Source organism: Alosa sapidissima, chromosome 8, assembly GCF_018492685.1.
Source record: "Alosa sapidissima isolate fAloSap1 chromosome 8, fAloSap1.pri, whole genome shotgun sequence".
Lineage (NCBI taxonomy): Eukaryota > Metazoa > Chordata > Actinopteri > Clupeiformes > Clupeidae > Alosa > Alosa sapidissima.
The window spans coordinates 15,375,331-15,388,221 of NC_055964.1; the positions used below are offsets into that span (position 1 = coordinate 15,375,331).

Consider the following 12,891-nt stretch of genomic DNA (forward strand, 5'->3'; position numbering starts at 1 on the left):
ACAAATGCACTTTGCCAAGTCTTGTCACTTAACTGGAGATGCATTAAGCTCTAATTTAGCATGATAGAAGGTGGCTGACCAGCATGTATTTATATCTTAGTCAGGTGGCATTTATGCTATTCCCATAGAGCAATCATAACTGCTTCATGCAAAGTCTGTCAGGACCATCACATGCATGGTTGGATTATTTTGGTATATCATCATACAGCATCTTATATAATGTTCATTGGATATGATATATAATTTCATGGATGTGAAATTTGTGACCTAAAATATTACCAATTTGGGTGGCTATAAACACCTCTACAAATAGACAAAACATATACATTCCTATATACATTGAAGTAGTATACATTTACTTCTCTAAAGAATGCCCTAGTGGGGGATGCTTTCTACTGTGCCTGTGGGAATATATTTATCTTAAAGGACATTAAGATCACACAAAGAGAGAAGGCGAGCAGTACAGAACACAGCACTAATTGCTTTCAATGAAGATGACACTAGTTGTATATGAAGAGTTCAGATGCAAAAGGCGTTAAACACCACCTCTGTCAAAAATTAGATATCGATGACGAGTGGATGCTCTCCACACATAGTAGCCTATAGCCTATTGTTAATAAAACAATTTAGCTTCAAAACACGCTAAATACCAATCTCTTCCTGGTCTGAAATATCGATCTGTAGGCAGAAGCCTCTAAATGCCACGTTTTGCCTCTAAAAGCCTCTCTTTCCCAGTAAAAGCCTAATATGAGTCTGATACTGCTCCATTGGGATGTGATTATGAGGTGGCTTTTAACCGATACAGGGGGTGAATCCTGTAGGAATAACACCCGAACCATCCACAATTCACCACAATTGCCTTAACATTGTTTTCTGGTCGTCTTTTAAAGTTATTGCACTGTTAATATCTTCTACAGAGTTACAACTGTTACAACAGATGCGATGGCAACATTTTTGTTAAGGAAGAACTGGGATGAATGAAACACTTTGTAATTAAACGTCATTTACAAATACATCGTACCATACTGAAACAGGGCTCGAATTACGTGGGAGCCAGAAGGAGCCGAGCTCCCATAGAGTGAGGACTGGCTCCCATGAAAGCAACAAAGTCAAAAATCTAAGGGGGTCTCTCATATCTGAAGGTGTCTGGCATTGTAATTTAATCTTAAACAACCGCTCATTATCCATTCCTGTGCGATCTCTTACCATTGAAGACGTTAAATTAAAATATAGGCTACTACGGGACGTAGACCTACACTACGCTCTTGAACGCAGCATGACACTTCACCACCACACCATTAGACTATATGAGCAAACCGTATCGATTTGACAGCACTCGCAAATCTGAAGAAGTCACCCTGCTTTGATGTGAGTGTTTTGTCTATTTGCATAGGCGTTCATTGGGCTAGCCTACGTGGTTTGATACGTGCTGAAAAGTCATGTTTGGTGTTGAACTTGCGCTTCACCTATTCTATGTTGATTGACAAAGCCATAAATTATGGCCCATAATGCAGCCTACAATGATTGTGTTGTCTGATGATCTAGCTATCCTCTGCCATTCAGAGCTCCGGAAAGTTCCCAGCTATTTTGAAACACCTGTTAGCAATCTCTGATGTCGGAATATTCAATGGCTACCCGACAATATCTCAGTGCAAACTCCAAAATTGTTCGTCTATTATGAACCGTTTGAACCGTTTTCCACGGTTCAACACATTAGCCTACTAGAACATAGTTTGACTGGCTTTATTCATTTCTGCCAGTTAGTGCTTTTTCCCCTGTGTAGGCTATAAGTTACACTACATGCATTATTGTGTTTGACACTGAGGATAGCTAAGACGGTGGTCTGGTTTAAATGAGTTACGTTGTGAAATTGAGAATGGCACAGACTAAATTGTTTGGTCTATTTCTTTGTATTGTGAAATTGAAATGAGATATGGACTATTATAATCAATAATATATTGAAATTAATTAAAAGTAACCAATTTCTCAATGAAAAATCTATGTCTGTTGTGTGTCAAGGTAAAGCCTAGGCCTACCGTGCGCATATAGCCTACTGCGCAAAAGCGCCACTTGCACCTAGGCTATTTCATTGTATCGCCTATACGCGGGGTGTGCCAACTTTTTATGAGATAGAGAGACCCCCTTAAAGACAAAAAGATAATTCGAGCCCTGTACTGAAAGCTAATATTTTGTCACTAGCAACCTACATCTGTCCTCTGTCAAACACAGTTACATTTTCAGCTCTGAACAAAACCGTTCAGGAGTTCTTCTGGTATGAACTGCTCTGGTTCGGGCAAAGTTGCTCCACAACGGAACAAGTCCAGACCGAACTTCCGGACCTCAAATGTTGTGGGCGGGGCTAAGTTCGGCTGGCATCCAGGCTAGCAAAAGCCACTACGTTCCGAGAACCAATCAGAATGCAACATCGATTTATGTGACTTCAAGTAGTTTCAACAGGGTAGCGCACAGAGAAGCTCTTTGTTAACTGAAATTAATTAAAAGGTGTAGGTTTTTGAACATTCTAACAAGATTCTGTTCCGCAACAATTGAAGGTTCTAAAATTCTATTTCTAAAACTGATAGTCCATGATTGTGATTGGCTGAATCACGTTCGATGCCGTTGTAAAATCCAGCACAAACATACACCTTGACCTTATTCTGTTCTATATTACTGCACTACCATAACTTGATACAAAAGTTACAGTAGCTGTGTCTCGACGTTGCTTAGCAACCATTCAGATAGAGGAAATATATTTTTTGGCTGAAGAATGATTATCTATGAATAAATCGTTACATTTCTCGTTGCTTTGCCTTTACTTACCTTTACTACTATTTATAGCAACAGTTTTAGAAAAGCAATAAGCCCAGAGAGGCTGTAGGTTACACTGATTCTACAACAGCTAAGCTCCGCTAGCGCGTCGTGCCTAACAACACCCCTTAGCTGTTGTAATCAGTGTAACTTACGGCCTCTCTGGGCTTATTGCTTAAGTTGAGTTCAATGAACAGATATTCTTTAGAAAGTTTTTTTTTTTTTTTTCCTTTTCCGAAAGTTTTTATATTTTTATTTCCCAACATTCCCGTCACACCGGTTTGACGGTACTCCTTTAAGGGTTGTTTAGAGATTATTTAGGGGGAGATCAAGAAAAAAACTCAGTTTGTAGGTGCTACAGTATGTTAAGGACAAACTTTGTTCCATGTACGACACAAAGTGCAGCTTCTCAAAGTAGCCTGCAAGTTCGCCGATGTGTTACAATAACATTAGCCTATGTTATGGATACGTCTTGGCTGGAACTTTTTTCCAGGAATGTCAATTTCGTTTATTTGTTAGAAAAAGCAATGAATTGACTAAAGTGACATTTCTGAAGAAGAAAAAAAATAATTTTATTCATTAACTACACACCTTATCGTTGCCTTTAAAATTAAATGACTGAACTGGAACATAGGGGCCTGATAAAAAAGCTATTTTAAAAGAAATTTATGATAGTATCTACAAACTACATGACAAGTATGAGTGTATGCAAGCATTAAAACATTACTTGATGTGCCCTGACTTCCTGCATCCTTCCCCAATGTAATGAGAGGATACATTGTGCAATACTCATACAGCATTAATATGCATGTGATGTTGCTAGAATCCAGATAGCTGTTCTCAGTGCATGTCACTACATTACAACAGATAATGATACATTGTTCATCCTAATGCCTCAGTCCACCAATTCTTCCTACAGAGCAAGACAGCAAGTTTCCCTCCATAACAGTCTATTATTCATTACTTTTTTATATGTAAAATTACATTTTACGTGGTTGCCGGCATCAAGCTGTATGAAACCACTCATTTTATGGTTTAGTTTCTGCAAGGTGCCCAAAAACTCAATGATCATGCTTTCATCTCAAAAGAATGAATATAATTCAAAATCAATATATAATCCTCTGTTAATAGGCGGAAATAATGGGCAATAACCATTAACATCTTCTAACTGAGTGCATTTACTAATATACTATTTAAAGTGTTTTTTTATGTAAGTGTGTAAGGCAGAGCCAGTGAGACAGTGTGCACAGACGCTCATCTGTTTCTACATATATATGTGTGTGTGTGTGTTTGTTTGTCTGTCCTTCCATGGGTGTGCAATGTGTATGTACAGTGTGCGAGCGTCTGGGTTTATGCAAACACATGCCTTTAGATCTGTCACAACGCTGCAAATGACCTTGAGCTGGCCGTCAGCTGAGGCTAGATGAAAGGTGGGGGCTGGTGCGTTCATGTCTGCATCGAGGATGTGTGTGTGTGTGTGTGTGTGTGCTGTTGGTGCGTGCATGTCTGCATCGAGGATGTGTGTGTGTGTGTGTGTGTGTGTGTGTGTGCGTGTGTGTGCTGTTCAGTGGCTGTGAAGCACAACAGCAGGCTTAACTTTTAAGGCACATTTGCCTGGAGCCAGGGCTCCAGAGCATGTGGATCGGATTCATATTGCCATTTCATTTTCTTTCCAGATGTATAGGTCCTCCTGCCTTATGTACCGTTAGGAAACTAATTACGAAATTCAAAGTAGGCCATGTAACATGTCCTTATAGCAACATATGCTGTGTGTATGCGACCATGGATGATCTGGTCGGTGATTTCCTTCTCCAGTGAAGTCCAACAAATTCGCATAATGCACAATTTGCATAGCTTACTGGTGAATTTCCATACTATTAACCACAATTCAGCATCTCTTTATCTCAGAAAAAAAGCTTTTCCTTTTTATTTTTGCGCTGAATGTAGCCATCACATCACAATGACATATTAAGATGGTCTTTTCATGTGTTACATTGCATTGGATGACATAATATTTTCATATGATTATCATCCAACATAAATTCAAACAGTAGTATTTTTTTAGTAATTGCTGCTACATTCCTTGATAGGGTTCTGATGCAACAGCCACTTCCCATAAATGTGAGGAGTGCATTTTACCCTCCAAGGTCATCATGGTCCTGGCACTTTGAAGCATCCCAGCTCGCAACAAAATGGGAACTGAATACACTGTAATGATATAATAAAATGAATGACTTTTGTCTGACCCCGATGTGGAGAAATGATAAGCGGATGAGACGAGGTTTGCTGTGCCCAGGACCGGGAGGGGGCTCTGGCTAAGGCCTATGCTCTAGCAGGCTCTTAGTGGAGATGGCAGGGGCATTTCAGGACCCCATCCTACTCTGGCCCTCGGAGCTGAGCATTACGAGTGCTGCCTACTGACCTCAAACACATTTACATCTGGAGGAGCGGGGCTGGGTCTCACAAGGTCACAGCCAAGCTGTAGCTCACCCTGTCTCTCTCTTTCTCACCGCTGTTTTTGTGTGGAATGCTTCCTGTATGGGATATGTAAGAGTAATAGCATTCACTGGGCAATATTTCTTAACATAATGTACAACAATGCATGAGAGGCTCCTTAGGCTTACTGTCTATGATGTAATCGTGTCAATATAATACTAGTACATAGTTTTTGTTTATCGTCAATATGATCACAACACCTTATGAGGAATAAATGAAAGGGATAACTAGCCTAGAAATCTAGATGCACCCTAGCGGCAGCAAATGTAATTTGCAGCAAGGTTTGACTAGCAACTCTCCGTTGGCTTGCGAGCTGGAAAAAAAATTAAAAAGCAGAGTTGCGACGGTTCCGCATGAATTCCCTGCTACTTGAAAACAAAAAAGATGGATGCTGCTGCTGGCGAACAGCACGACATGAGTTAAGCTTTTTTTTAACTTGGCAAAAGTTTGATCAACTAGCCAACTAGCTCCGCTGGTGGGAAAACGCATGGGACTCATGAGTTGTAGCGCTATCCTATTGCGTGCAGAGGGAATTTGAAAAGACAACCGTTTATCCCGCCCCTCGGATTGAGCACCGCGGATGGTGAAAGATAAGAGGCTAAGAGATAACTACAGACGAGACAACAGTTGTGTGAAAAACAACTAGACTAGAATTGAAATGATTCTTAATCATCATGCCGTTTGGCATCCTGCATTGTCTTTGTTAATGTGTGCTCTACAGCTGTGTGGCATTATTATGACCGCTGTGCTAGCGAAGAGGAACACACACGCGCACACATGCACAGGCACGCACACATAAACATACACACACTTACACACACACACACACAGTACACATTGAAAGAATTGTGAATAAGCTTTATAGTCTACTGTATTTCTCCTGTCCTTGTCCTATGCAAGCATCCTTTGTTTATCTTTGAATTCAATGAAAGCCTGTCTAGAGGCCTTTGCCTATCACCAGGTGTGAAATGTTAATGTTTGTAGAACAGTGAGGGGCCAGGCCTCTGAGGAACTTCCCAGGAAAGGGGGTAGTGTTAACTAGACTGCATTTCCGGTGGGAACTGCGAAAGTGTGCTTGCCCTGGTCCGGTCACCAACGTGAGCAGACAGTGGCATACGCTATGCTGAACCTGGCTTGATCCAAGCATTCTAACAGTGCCTTTCAGTGTTGGAGCAGTGGCAATACCTCTAAAGCTCTAGGAGAGGGCTATTCAACTATTGGCTTGCGGGGTGAACGCGGTTCGTTGGTTTTTACCTGTGGCCTGCCTTCGAATTTAGCTTCTATGACTAAGATCAAATCAATAAAATAAAACAACAGCAGTGATTGGCTGCAAAAATAAATAATGTCACACGTCTTGCACTTCTCAAACTGGGCTATCAGGTAACCTAGAGATGAATTGAAATTATGAAATATGACCAAGGCATTAAAATGCCACTTGTTTGTCAGGATACTTTTTCACTGATTTATTTTAAAAATATGAGCTATGAGTGGGAATGTTATATATTCCATCCCCTAATTCTGTTTTACTGGTTTATTTGACAAATAATCTATATGGATTTGCTCAATAAAGACCTTATGTCTGTTTGGGATTGTTTTGTGAGCCTGGGGTTGTTTTGAGAGCCTATGGATGTAGCCTATCTCAGATGTATCTCAGAATAAAGGAATACTTAATATTACTCTAAACCACTGTCTGTAAATCAACTGTATACTACTGTCTACATTGCACCTATATTTCTTGACCTGTCTGTATATTTCATCACCTTTCTATACTTTGCCTCACATTGCAACACAGCTCAGATCTTTGGTTGCTATGAAGGCCAATCGTTCTAAATGGATGGTTGCTATGGCCAAAGGCCAGTTCTATCTCTGCCGTTGTCAAGCGGGCATATCGTAGAATTCTGATTAACCTTATCTTATTTGAAACATCTCTATTTTACTTAGCCCACTTCCATACAGTGCGTCCCATTAAGAAGTGGCCACTTCATTCGCGCTTACCGTGATTCACACAGCAGCATTATTAAATTAATCTGGCACCATATGCCTATGCCTACGTTTGCAAAGAAAGCATTTTAATTTGATTCACATGAAACGTTACATTTAATGTACATGTTGACAATGAGTAGGCTAGTTTCGGTTGTTGGTGGTGTTATTGCATCCCTTAGTTATGCCTACAATGCAAGTTCCCTCGCGATTGGAAGCTCCTGTAGGCTACACAATAGTAGACGCATTTCAAAACATCGCGTTAGGAGTTAGGAGTCCTCGCCACTTCTTTTAAGCTGTCACAGACTTAGGTGCTACTTTTAGGGCTAAAGTGCTAAATAGCAGTCCTAAAGTTATAAGTGACGAAGTTACGAGTGCAAGCATCTCATATCAAATGACCATGGCATTACGCTAAACAACATAAATCCCAATTAGCAACATACATATATATGTATACAACATCCCTATTCACCTTATTCCGCGCGCAAACATGGGGGCGCCAGCTTTGCCCACATTGTCTCCGAACTTCCGATTGAGCAGTACATCCATTGCGATACATTGAGATAGCAGAGCTCTATCGAGATGACTGCCATCATATATTATGGGTCATCCTAAAGTTAGGAACGTTTATTTAGGATTTTGGTGACTTAAGACATTTCTGTTATACAGCTTTCCTATCTGAAGTTAGGAAAAAACTGACTTTGGAGCGGCTGTTCTGTAAGATAGCCTCTCTATCCTCTTCTGCCGTGTTATTCCAATGAAGCTAACTAGACGTAGCTAGCCGACCGGAAGTTTAAAGACAACGTGGAATCAGAGCCCGTCTTATTAGACATTCTCTGGTGGAATTTAAAAAAATGGGCGGGGCTGAATAAGGTGAATAGCTAGCCACACAAGAAATTAATGATACTAAATCTCTGCTTAGCATGCTTCTCCGCTTAGCATTCTAATAACAGAAGGGGCATATTTATGTTGACCACTACAACATGACTCATTATGTCTGTAACTCTATAAAACACTTACTTTCATAAAGGAAGCACACCATCCAGCACATACACATGGAAACCGATATTTTAGGTACTTGGCCACAAACTCAAAACGTGTCTCTCTGAAGCTCTGTTCTAGAATCTTTGCTCTGAACGCTGCGTTGCTAGGCAACATCAAATAAACGAAATGAGAGTCTTTTCAAAGTATTAAAAGTGTAGGGGAGAGCCGGGACGATTGAAACACGGGACGAATGAAACAATCCAGTTTTCTCTGAGTGTAATGATGATAGACAGACGTCCTTCGGTCAAAACATAGAGCATGTTAACCTCCTTCTATCAGCCAAATATCTTCCTGCTATGTCATTTTATCACGTTGTTACTGGCGATAAACGAGTTTTGATGCGCAAAAGTAAACTTCATTAGCGGTTACATTTTTTCAATTATCAGAGTGTTTTTCATTTAAAGGTTTGACTTAATGCTTATTCAGTAGACCATTTAGTGTTCTCCACAATCCCAGACTTTCATATCGCATGCTTGTTTACATGGAAAGCAAAACAAGCTGTAGTGACATATGTCTGTGTCGGGACGATTGAAACACGTGTTTCAATCGTCCCGACCAGGCTGTAACTCCATGTATTTTAATTAAATGCACAAATAGGTGTGTTTAAACAATCATTTATGGAGGTAAGACATAGAAAAACAGTTTTAGGAAGATGAAAATACATTTGGGCCCACCAGGTAGGGGGTTGAGTTTCCCCATGTTATCCTATAGGCTACATGGATTTCTATGGAACGTCACAAAAACATGCGTGCGCAACCAAGAGGCAGAAAGCACCATAGAACAGCATAGCAATGCAAAAGAGCAAAAGAATAAAATGAGTTTTTGTGCTGAAAACGGCACCAATTCGAAATCACGATGATTAGAGAATGTTAAATATGTTCAATATACCTAACGAAATGCATGTCTTTGCCAAAAATGACAAAATACGATGTTATATTAATAATCCAAATGAACATCAAACTTTGAAATATAGTCTGAAATGAGATGTTATTATCATTGAGACAACAGGGGTATACAAAAAAATCCGATTGTAGCTTACAGCAGCCGACTATTTAGGTTAAGTTTATAACGTTGTGGACGGCCACCAAGCGTCTTCTGCCTCACGGCTGCGCGCGCATCTAGTTTTGTTGGTAAACAGGAAACCCGTGTATGGAGACTGACGGCCGGTGGGTCGTTAAGCCTACTTATTTGGATGTGCATTGGCCTAACGTAAAAACCTAGTGAAACGACATTTTCAACAATATAAACATGATATAAATGGGAAAGCTTACCGTTCTAGCTATAAACATGGCAGAATCATCCACAGGGCATGATATTTCAAAAACCGCTTCACACGCTTCATGATGATGGCAATGAGTTGTTAACAGACATGCACAAAGACATATAGCCCTGCAACAATATATCTAAAATAAAACCTTTTGGGAGTACCATTCATGATATGTAGTAAAATTTCGAAGTTGTTGGACGTTTATATGGCTTAAACTGTATGTTTCATTCGTCCCCTTATGTTGTTTCAACTGTCCCGACCAGGAGGGACGAATGAAACATTACGCACGTCCCACTTTTGTTGTAATAATTCCTGAACGGTTTTGTTCAAAGCTGAAAATGCATCTGTATTTGACAGAGGACAGATGTAGGTTACTAGTGACCAAATATTAGCTTTCAGTGTGGTACGATCGCTTTGTAAATTACGTTTAATTAAAAAGTGTTTCAACTGTCCCGGCTCTCCCACATGTGATTACGAATGCCCTAAGTGTTTGGTATCATTTTATTCAGCAGAATCTCTGCTTTCTTAATATGTAATTATATATTTACAAAAAACATAATGTGTAGACATACCCTATCTAAAACCACCCCAAAAATACAAAAAGCGTTTTTTTTAAAAAAAGTTCAATCTTGAAGTAGCCTAGAGCAACAATATATATGAACTGTTTTCTGATCATTATATTATTCATTCACATGCATACCAAACTAAAATAAACAAAGAAAACATCTCAAATACCAGAAAAGACATCTTCACAATCAGGTTTTTTTCCCGTGGATGAACCCGAGCGCTGCCGAGTGGAACTTCCGTCTTGACCTAGTTGTTTACATGCATGTTAGTTGAGTTTATGTTAGAAGGGTTAACATTAACGTGACATTGCTTGCTTATTTTTTTGTCAACTCCATGCTTTTAGGAAAACAATCTTTTTATCATAGTTCCCTCTTCAATGAGCGATTACCAGCTCGTTTTTGTAACAGAGATAGCTGTTTATTGTCCCTAGGTTTACAGAAACACCTATTCATATTAGGGTGTTTCTTCCGGGCACTTTTGGCCTTTCAACTTTTAGAAAAATAATTATCTCCAAACACACATTCAAAATCATTGATACACTCATTAATACGTCTTGAAACAAAGTATGATACTGGGCACAATTGCATGACATGGAATATTGTTATTTTTTATCATTTTTCTAAATCGTAAGGGAAAAATGTCATTTTCACCACACCTCAAATTATGTCCTTTATTTGCAGATTATACAATATAATTCATTATGTTACATTATATATCAGTTACCATGTCTATGACTACCTAATCATACCACATAACAAATCCTAAGACTTTGTGAACTAAATGTATATTGCTTGAAGTTGCTCGGTACAATGAATTATGTTTTTCATAATCAAAAATACTCTTTGGTAACACTTTATTTTAATATGTCGCTGTTACAGTGTACTTACCTAATTAGGTACAGTGGTACAACCTGTGTAACAACATGTACTATCAGGTACTATCATTGTACTTGCATAATGTATTTGTGAGTACCTACATATAGTTGTTACATTGTAATACTGAGTGCTTTTACAAAACTTTGCCAATTTGCCTAAATTTTCATCAGAGGCAAAGAGCTGACCTGAGACCTGCTGGATGGGGTAAATCGGGTCATGATAGATTTGATATACAAAGCATGCTTAGCTCCAGTCAAGGCCTCATTGTCTTCAGTGTACATGTAACAGCTGTGCTGCTACAAACTTGTTACTCTTTGATACAGTGGAATAAACTGGAACAGGTCTTGTCTTGGAACAGGTCTACTAATTCACATGTACTGTGTGGTGTAACAGCAGACACGTTTTAACACATCAATTACAGGATGTATATATGTAGATGTAAGTACTTAACTGGTACACTTTATTTTAATGGGTTTATTCCACTGTATCAAAAGAGTAATAAATGTGTACCAACACAGTTGATACATGTACTACAGTATGTAGGGTAATGGCAGACATGTTCCAAGACACCAATGACACAACATACATGTAATATGTAATTGTAAGTACTTAACTGGTACACTTCATTTTAATGGGTTTATGCCACTGTATCAAAGAGCAATAAGTGTGTACCAACACAGTTAATATATGTACTACGTAGTGAATTAGTAGACCTGTTCCAAGACATCGAAGACATAACATACATGTCATATGCACATGTAAGTAATTAACTGGTACACTTAATAGGTTTATTCCACTGTATCAAAGAGTAACAAGGTTGTAGCAGCACAGCTGTTATATGTACTGAAGACAATGAGGCCTTGACTGGAGCTAAGAATGCTTTGTATATCAAATCTATCATGACCAGATTTACCCCATCCAGCAGGTCTCAGGTTAGCTCTTTGCCTCTGATGAAAATGTAGGCAAATTGGCAAAGTTTTGTAAAAGCACTCAGTATTACAGTGTAACAACTATATGTAGGTACCCACAAATACATAATGCAAGTACAATGATAGTACCTGATAGTACATGTTGTTACACAGGTTGTACCACTGTACCTAATTAGGTAGGTACACTGTAACAGCGACACATTAAAATAAAGTGTTACCTACTCTTTATTTAAAGTATACATAAATTATTAAAGTCACTCACATGTTTTTCTATTAATAATGAAGTATGGATTATAGTTTCTGAAAATAGTATAAGTCTATGTCACCTGGAATTATGTTTTATTCCCTTAAAACATATGTTGTGATGGTCATTTCGTGGTGGAAATGACTGTGGGGACTGTGGTGGAAATGACATTTCATCACTGTCTTGCTGACTTTGTGGTGGAAATGACCTCACTTTGTGGTGGGAATGACTGTGATGGAAATTACATTCTCACAGTTTTCAGCCATATATAATCACATTCCATTGGCATACCCAGATACTTTTGGAGATAGGGCACAATGTATCCAAAATACACACAATTATGCTTTTTTTCACTTCTTTTGCATATTTTGACAAAGTTACAGCTGTGGTGGAAATGACGTCGAATAAAAATACTCTATTCTCAAGTGATGGTTACAATGATTTTTCTTCAGTTTCTGATCACCATATGTCTCTGATATTTGCCATCAACCTTCCTCTTTAGTAACACTATGTTTTCCCCTGGTAAACGAATAAACATTTTTAGGTAAAAAAGTATATATTACTGGAAATAGTTTGTGTGGTGGAAATGACGGAAAACCTGGGGACACTGATGTTTTCCCTAAAAAATAGTATAAATATATTATGTGCATTAGAAATTGAAATGGTATGTGTTTATTTAAC

The 12,891-nt window shown here is 38.8% G+C and overlaps 1 long non-coding RNA gene across 1 annotated transcript; it reads right to left on the reverse strand.

Annotated features, from left to right (window-relative positions):
• Positions 1 to 2,599: 2,599 nt before the first annotated feature.
• Positions 2,600 to 9,293, reverse strand: LOC121715607. Its single transcript, XR_006033653.1, has 3 exons — positions 9,283 to 9,293; positions 7,065 to 7,068; positions 2,600 to 2,815 (listed from the first exon to the last, which is right to left on the reverse strand). It is a non-coding gene; the product is annotated as an uncharacterized LOC121715607 (long non-coding RNA).
• Positions 9,294 to 12,891: the final 3,598 nt, after the last annotated feature.